We start from the raw sequence: 6,522 nt of genomic DNA on the forward strand, positions 1-6,522 counted from the left end.
GTCTTACATGAGTCCAACTGGGACCGTTATTAGAGTTAAAAGTGCACTAGCGGATTGAAATGCTTTTCTGAGCTCGACTGATGTTGCCTGGTGCGATTGCGTCAACCAAGAGGACCGGAAGGCGGGTTTTGCAGTGTTTGAGAGCATTTTATAGGCTCCAATACACCAGACAAGCTCAGTAATGAGCAATAGAGAAGTTATGTGGTGACGCAACAGACACAGGTCTGAAGTCGGGATTAATCGGTCTAATTCCGGCCAATGTGACCTTTGACCTCCGCAGACCCGCAGCAGTCATCCTCACAACAGAGGGGCATTCTTTCCTGAGAGGTCAGAGGTCAGAGGTCACGCTGGAGCCCAGGCCGAGCTCACCTGCTGACACGCATTCACACATTTAGGTGCACGTCTGAAAAATAACACAGCACCTGGAATTCCATATTTCTCCACTGCTGCCTATCCATGGAGCATTCCGGATAATTCACAGCTCCAAGGGAACAACACAGCCCACTGCTCACTCTAACACAGGGCTGCCCAACCCTGTTCCTGGAGATCTACCGTCCTGTAGGTTTTCACTCAAACCCTAACAAAGCATACCTCATTCAACAGCTAGAGCGGGGCTGCCCAACCCAGTTCCTGGAGATTTAGTGTCCTGTAGGTCCTCATTCCAACCCTAACAAAGGTTGTGTGTGTGTGTGTTTGTGCTTCGAGTCACAGTGTAGCCACGATAAGCTCCCTTGAGCAAGGCCTTTAACCCCACATTGCCCCGGGGGGGGTGGGGATTGTCCCCTGCTTAGTCTAATCAACTGTAAGCCTCTTTGGATAAAAGCTTCAGCTAAATAGCAACATTATTATTGTTTATAAAGAGCGCGTTTAAAAGCTCCAGTCTCGACAGAGGCCTGCCACCAGGCAGGGCCGTAATGAGTTTCCCTGGTTGTCTCCCAGTTTTGGGTTTCGCATTACGAGACGCTTCGCCGGTGGAGATTACTCCCGACGAGTCTGCGGTCAGAGTCTGAGTCTGATGTCAATTAAGCGTGAAAACAAACACATCCATTTCCCCGCAACCCGGAGCGTCGCGGACCCGGCTGTGGAGAACGAGCGAATTAAAAACGAATAAATAATAAATAACACGAAATTACCTGACACCCTCGCTCTAATGACGGGGAAATGAAAAGGCGGAAAATGCAACCTCACTGTCGAGCTGTGAATGGTGGTTTAGCGGTTTTTTTCCACGACTGCAATGAAAATTGGAATGAACGCCACGGTCGTAATGGACACAAAACAAACCCCCCCCACGATTAAAGACTATAGAATCCAATAAAGCGATGCAAAGTGGAGCCGCTCTGACTAGCTGGCTGCCCTAAGCTGAGGGCGAAGAGATGGAACGCGGAGAGAGAGAGACAGAGAGAGAGGTCGTCACGCTACGTCACCTGACTGCTCGATCTGGCTCATTTAGCCCCCCCCGTCGTGAGCCCCCCCACCTTCTGTACACAGACTCAGACTGAATCATCTCTCGCTGAGGGGCTTCTCCATCTCCGGAGCCCCGCACACTCAAACAGCCGCACCAGTGCAGCCAACGACCCCTTACACCCACAGCAGCCACCCGGGACTAAAGCTCTCCTTTTCGAGAGTACGCTTCTTCAGAATGTCTGCTTGTCTCCAGAAATTCCAAGCCAGTGTTCTAGAACTCCACAGTGATTGTGACGTCAGCATTAGAATGTTCAGTTACATCCTCATCACGATGTCATTCGCGATCGTAGATCTTAAAGGGCTTCAGATTAGTCTTGGAAGTGTTTTTTATTAGTTCTTTTTTTTTCTAAATTCTACGTCAGTGTTCTAGAACTCCACTGCTCTCAGTCACCGGTAGCGATTGTGACATCAGCATTGGAGTGTTCCGTGTAGAGCGTTCCGAGTGTATAATTGTGCGCAGAGAGTTCTAATCTCACAGATTGGAGAGAGTGTTTGTGCTGAGATTTCCAGAAGAGGCAGGCTTGCAGTGAGATCTCACAAACAAACTGAAAGGGTGAAAAGTGGAGGACGGGGGAACACGAGCACAATCTGCTCGTGTGACAAAAGCGCTCTCTCCCTACTCCTGATACCGCTCTGCAGCGTGGGATACACTCATAAACCTGGCACAGGCAAAAACCATTCCCAGTCCACAATGCGCCCGGCGCCATGTGCCAATTTATAATCTTTTTTTGTATGTTTTCTTTTTTTTTTTTTTGGAAATGTGTTTATGGGTGTATTTATTAATAAATTAATCTGAGCCTGAAGAAAGAATGCAGCCAAACCCCCCCCCCCCCCCCCCAAACACACACACACACCTCCCATGCAACCCAATGGCTATTTTCCATATCACATAGGCCCCTACAGTACCACAGAAGAAGAGCGGATGCCAGTTGGAGGATCTCTCAATGAAGACAACTGGTGTAGGCAGCGGGGGCCCCGGGGCCCGGCTGGGGGGAGCTAATGTGGCAGTAACCTGAGGAAAGCAGCCGATTTAAAGCCCCCCTGCCCCCTCCCCGTCCCGATGGGACGGAGCCAACTGTGTCCCCTCTGCTCTGAGAGCTCCCAGTCACAGATGGCCAGCCTGCAGTGTGCAGGGGCTATGCTACAGGGGCTATGCTACAGGGGCTATGCTACAGGGGCTAGGCTACAGGGGCTATGCTACAGGGGCTAGGCTACAGGGGCTATGCTACAGGGGCTAGGCTACAGGGCTAGGCTACAGGGGCTAGGCTACAGGGGCTATGCTACAGGGGCTAGGCTACAGGGGCTAGGCTACAGGGGCTAGGCTACAGGGGCTAGACTACAGGGGCTAGACTACAGGGGCTAGGCTACAGGGGCTAGACTACAGGGGCTAGACTACAGGGGCTAGGCTACAGGGGCTAGGCTACAGGGGCTAGACTACAGGAGCTAGGCTACAGGGGCTAGGCTACAGGGGCTAGACTACAGGGGCTAGGCTACAGGGGCTAGGCTACAGGGGCTAGACTACAGGGGCTAGACTACAGGGGCTAGGCTACAGGGGCTAGGCTACAGGGGCTAGGCTACAGGGGCTAGACTACAGGGGCTAGACTACAGGGGCTAGGCTACAGGGGCTAGACTACAGGGGCTAGACTACAGGGGCTAGGCTACAGGGGCTAGGCTACAGGGGCTAGACTACAGGAGCTAGGCTACAGGGGCTAGGCTACAGGGGCTAGACTACAGGGGCTAGGCTACAGGGGCTAGGCTACAGGGGCTAGACTACAGGGGCTAGGCTACAGGGGCTAGGCTACAGGGGCTAGGCTACAGGGGCTAGGCTACAGGGGCTAGGCTACAGGGGCTAGACTACAGGGGCTAGGCTACAGGGGCTAGACTACAGGGGCTAGACTACAGGGGCTAGGCTACAGGGGCTAGACTACAGGGGCTAGACTACAGGGGCTAGGCTACAGGGGCTAGGCTACAGGGGCTAGACTACAGGGGCTAGGCTACAGGGGCTAGGCTACAGGGGCTAGGCTACAGGGGCTAGGCTACAGGGGCTAGACTACAGGGGCTAGGCTACAGGGGCTGAGCTGGGCTGAAGTTCTGGCAGAGGCTCACTGACACAAACCTTATTCTGATAAATGAGACCCTTCGGTTGGAGGGGAGGACATGATGTTTTTCGCTTGCCCTCTTGGCGCTGTAATGTGCTTGCACACCATGGGGGGGCGGGGGAGGGAAGGGGGGGGGCACATTGGTGGCAGCGTTGCAGCAGAGGGTGCTGGGTAATGGAGAACCTGACACTGCAGTCAGTGCCTCCCCAGTGACAGACTCTAGCAGGTGTGTTTGGGGTCCCACTCCCCCCCCCTCGCTCCGTCTCTCAGCCCCCTGGATGAGGCCCCCGTCTCCGCAGAGACCAGCATAGCCCCCCCGCCCCCAACTCCCTCCGGGACCCAGGTACGCCGAGGCAGGCCGCTGAAGGCATGAGTATATTTAGACCGGAGACGCTGCTCAGCTTTTGAGGGTTTTTTTTACACCTTCCGTCTAACTGCCCAGCAATAGACAGGGCCCGTTAACCCTTTGAATAGAAGGGGGGGGTTTTGGAATGTATTTTTTTGTTCTAGAACCCCATTGCTTACAGTCACCAGTAGCAGTGATTGTTACATCAGCAATAGAACGTTCAGTTTAGAACATTCACACATCAATCACACATTTGGAATGGGTTCTCTTTTCTTCTCAAAATTCCCTGTTTTAGTGTTCTAGAACTCGGTGGCTTTTTCAATCACCGGTAGCGACTGTCACCTCAGCAGTAGGACGCTGAGTTAAGGGCGTTTTGACGGCACGCCGTAATTTTAAAGGGTTAAGAGCCGGCCAGTTTCCGCGCAGCCGCGCACGGCGGAGTGTTTTGCGTCGTTTTCTGTTCCAGGTCCAGGAGAACCGCGTGAGGCCTCGGGGCGGATTAAGACGCCTACGGCTCCCCGAAAAACATCCACGCACTCACCCAATTAGCCACGATACCGCCGCGGTGACAGCGCCGGCATTCTCGCGGGGGAAGGAGAGAGAAGGCGTCGGGATCCGCTATCCGCTCCAAACCCCAACCCACCCCACCCCACCCCCCCACCCCCCCTCGCCACGGAACAACCCGGAACAATCGCACGGGAATGTAATCAGATTTTGTTCTCGGTTTTTGTGGGTTGTTTTGTTTTGTTTGTTTGTTGGTGTCCATGCATTCACAGACTCGGTGGCAGAATTCGATCTACCTCTCCAGGCCTGATGAATATATGCATGAGCTCTTCAGGATGAACGCAGCGTACTGCATCTGGGGGGGGGGGGGGAGGGGCGGTTTTCAGACTTTTTGATGCCAATCCCACACACATTTGAGTGAGCAAAAAGTTTGGGGGGTTTTAATGAGGGTGATCATCCCCCTCTCTCTCTCTCCTTCCCTCATCCCTCTCTCTTTCCCTCTGTCACCCCCTCCCCCCCTTGTAGGCAGTTAATTGCGTCTCACACATTCTGCATTCTCCAGATTTTTTTATCTTTTCCCCGCACACCTGCACATTCCCCTCAGGAGTAATGTGACCAGCGCAGCCAGGGCGTCTGAGTAGGGGGGGCAGTCACCCCAAAACACAGAGACCCCATGACCCCCAGGTCAAACGGGACAAGGCCCCCTACACCCCCCCTCCCCCCCCCCACCGTGCCCAACACACAGAACAGCTACTGTTCCATTTCACCAGAAACAGGAGCCCACATTGTCCCTCAGTGAGTCAGAGATTTATGTCCCGAAAGGCAGAGATATTTTATTCTTCCAATTCACCCTGCTTCACTGGCAGACAGCTCACCCTACTGTACATGCGTTCTGACCATCAGCCAGCACTTATCTCATCCAGAGACAAACATTCTCCACAAGAAAAACCCAAAAAAACGACCCGTTTCCTACAGTGACGGGGAGGACCCCGCTGGACCCCCCCTGAAATTGAATAAAAACTGGAGTCTGCACACTAACCCACAGCCAGCCCCAGGGAGGTCTAATAAGCCATAAGTGCCTTTAAAATATTAAGTAGATGTTTGAATAAATTCCCGGCGGATTCGCGCGGCTGCCATTTTCAATCGCGAAAAAACAAACAGCGACCCCCCACCCGTGCCGGGGACTGGACGCGGGCGGGCCCAGGACGGCGTTAGGGTAGCGGGATCCGGGGAATCGATCGGGGCTCCCCGTGTCTGTGACCCTCTCCTCTAAGTGCTGTCAGTTACTGCTCGCTGTCTTCTCCTCACACCGTTTCCTCGAACGCATTAGCTGTTCCCAGACACTCGCCATTTCCAATATCGGAAAGCCCCCGCACAAAATATGATAAAAACGCATATACTGGGAACCTAAACAAATTCAGAAATCTAAATCTGAAAAAAAGATCAAATATAATAAGGATAATGATTTTGCAAAGGCTGTTTTGCAAGTGCATCAGCTTTTCACAGACTTTCCATTTCCAATATTGCAGGCCCCTACACAAATATGAGATAAAAATGCATATACTGGCAAACTAAACAAACTCAGAATGAAAATCTGAAAAAAATATCAAATATAATAACGATAATAATCATTTAGCAAAGTTTTTGCTTATGTCTGAATATATTACTATTTCCCTTTGGTTCCTTCCCTTTCTGCGGAGGTAGCTGTTGTGTATTGTGTGGTCTAGAGTGAGTCAACCAGGCCAAACCTGGGGACTCGACTCCATGACAGACAGAGGGACATACAGACAGACAGACAGACAGACAGGGGGACAGACAGAGGGACAGACAGACAGACAGACAGATGGACAGAGAGACAGACAGAGGGACAGACAGACAGACAGAGGGACAGAGGGACAGAGGGACAGAGAGACAGACAGAGGGACAGACAGACAGACAGAGAGACAGAAAGACAGAGGGACAGAGAGACAGACAGAGCCTTCAGAGGAGCCACTGTGTGATGTGACTGTGACATCACCACAGTTCTGCCGTCTCCACGACGATCAGAGGCCAGCTATGACCTCACCGTCCCGTCCACCTCCCGGGCCCCCATCGATTCCTCATTACAAC

The 6,522-nt window shown here is 52.7% G+C and overlaps 1 protein-coding gene across 1 annotated transcript in view; it reads right to left on the reverse strand.

The window, feature by feature from the left end:
- Window positions 1-6,522, reverse strand: part of LOC133123645 (neuropilin-2-like) — a 93,852-nt gene that overhangs the window by 67,083 nt on the left and 20,247 nt on the right.

The sequence above is a fragment of the Conger conger genome, chromosome 3 (genome assembly GCF_963514075.1).
Source record: "Conger conger chromosome 3, fConCon1.1, whole genome shotgun sequence".
Taxonomy (NCBI): Eukaryota; Metazoa; Chordata; class Actinopteri; order Anguilliformes; family Congridae; genus Conger; species Conger conger.